This window comes from Psammomys obesus, unplaced genomic scaffold (genome assembly GCF_907164565.1).
Source record: "Psammomys obesus unplaced genomic scaffold, mPsaObe1.curated_primary_1811, whole genome shotgun sequence".
Classification (NCBI taxonomy): Eukaryota; Metazoa; Chordata; class Mammalia; order Rodentia; family Muridae; genus Psammomys; species Psammomys obesus.
In genome coordinates this window covers 18,747,146-18,748,814 of record NW_026596079.1, presented here as the reverse complement: position 1 = coordinate 18,748,814, position 1,669 = coordinate 18,747,146, and the positions used below count along the sequence as shown (strand labels likewise).

The window sequence follows — 1,669 nt, the reverse complement described above, 5'->3', positions numbered from 1 at the left end:
CTGCTGCTGCTGCTGCTGCTGCTGCTGCTGCTGCTGCTGCTGCTGCTGCTGTCCGTCCCGTGCCGCGCCAGCGTCCGCGCCTTCCCCGGCCGCCACCAGCTCCCGCTCGGTTTCCACCCGCAATCCCGCGACCGCAGCCCCAATACCCAGCTGGCTCGCGCAGCTACCTGCAGGGCCCGCCTCGCCTCAGCGCCTCGCTGCCGCCATCTTGCATTTCAGAGCGACTGCACTTTTCAGGGAGTCAACTCTGACCTGTGAACCCTAACCCCGGAACCACTCGGAGGGCCCCCGCGCGGGGGGCCCCCACGGAGCTCTGCGGCCCGGCCGAGGCGCCGAGACGCCAGGCCGGGGTGCGAGGGAGACTCCCGTCCCTGAGCCTTGGGAGCCGCGAAGAGGAGCCAGCCAAGGCGGGGCGAGCCGGGCGCCCCACTCGAGGACTCCGCGGATCCTATGGGATGCGACCCAGGCCTCTCCCCCCACCCCCCCCCCAAGATCCCTGCGCTGCGGGAGGTGTGCGCCGCCCCGCCCTCTGTCAGGAAGAGCCACGCCCCCTGTCAGGAGGGGCCACGCCTCTGCCACCAGAAGCCACACCCCCTCAGGCGATGGCTCCGCCCTCCGTCGTCAGAAGTGGGTCCCCGCCTCCCACGACCTCGGTCTCTTTCTTCCATCAAACTGCCTCGGTCTTCAGAAAGCCCCTCTCCCCTGGAGCCGGATTCCTAAGGTCCCGCCCCCACGAGCCACGCCCACTGCCAGGCTCAGCGCCGCTTCGGGAGGGCCCTCTGGATTCCAGCCGCGCCCCCGCCCGCTGTCAACAGTCCCGCGCTCCTGTCAGCTGCAGCTCCGCCCCTTCTAGCCCGAGTCCAGCAGGAGCCGGAGCTCCGGCTTTGGGCAGGAAAAGTTGAGCGTGGCCCCACTTGGAGCCTCCCGCCTCTGCCTCCTACTGCAGTCCCCCGTCCCCCTGCGAGTCACTCACTGCTGCCGAGCTCTCAGTGGGCACCAGCCCTGCAGCGCGGCCAGTCGAGGACCTCACCGTCTTCCCCACCTCCTCTCCCCTCCCGCCCTCTCATCATTGTTAAAATGAATATGCAAACGAAGGCAGAAAGAAACCACTCACGCAGAGTGTATTCACGGCCCAGGACGTAAGAGAACTCTTTAGCTCCTGGACGTTTAGTCCCCACCCCCACCCCAGTCATGGACCCTTTGTGTTTTGGTAGCAGGGCTCCACCAAGCCACGGCGGTCCTAAAAATCGGCAATCTGCAGTTGCTTGAAGGGAAAACTTGGCTGCCGGGATCACCGTGCACAATATTTAGTTGCATCCTACAATTCTAAAACATGTGTGCTGAGGCTTGGTGATCTCCCCAGCAGAGGTACGCAACCCTGCCCTCCTCTCAGCCCGTTCTTAAAACAAAAATTTAACAGCACTTTAGCTTCCCGGAGCTAAATTCAGAATGTAAACTGCCTATACAAATATTTTTAAGAAATCAATGTGAGTTTTTAATAAGAACAAAAATAAACAGTTTATAATGCTGTACTAACATCAGTAAAAATTAAAATAATACATTCTCCACAATGTATTTAAATACTCTTGAACCTCATAATAAAAGACAAACACACACACACCACAGTTTATGCTCACCCAGAGACAGTTCCAGATCCACTGAGAATCCC

The 1,669-nt window shown here is 60.2% G+C and overlaps 1 protein-coding gene across 2 annotated transcripts in view; it reads right to left on the bottom strand.

Moving 5' to 3' along the window:
- Window positions 1-433, bottom strand: part of Zhx1 (zinc fingers and homeoboxes 1) — a 31,014-nt gene extending 30,581 nt beyond the window's left edge. For both annotated transcript variants that reach the window (XM_055626444.1, XM_055626442.1), the window contains exon 1: window positions 168-433. The gene's annotated coding sequence lies outside the window, so the exon portion shown is untranslated. The remainder of the gene's footprint in view (window positions 1-167) is intronic.
- Window positions 434-1,669: the final 1,236 nt, after the last annotated feature.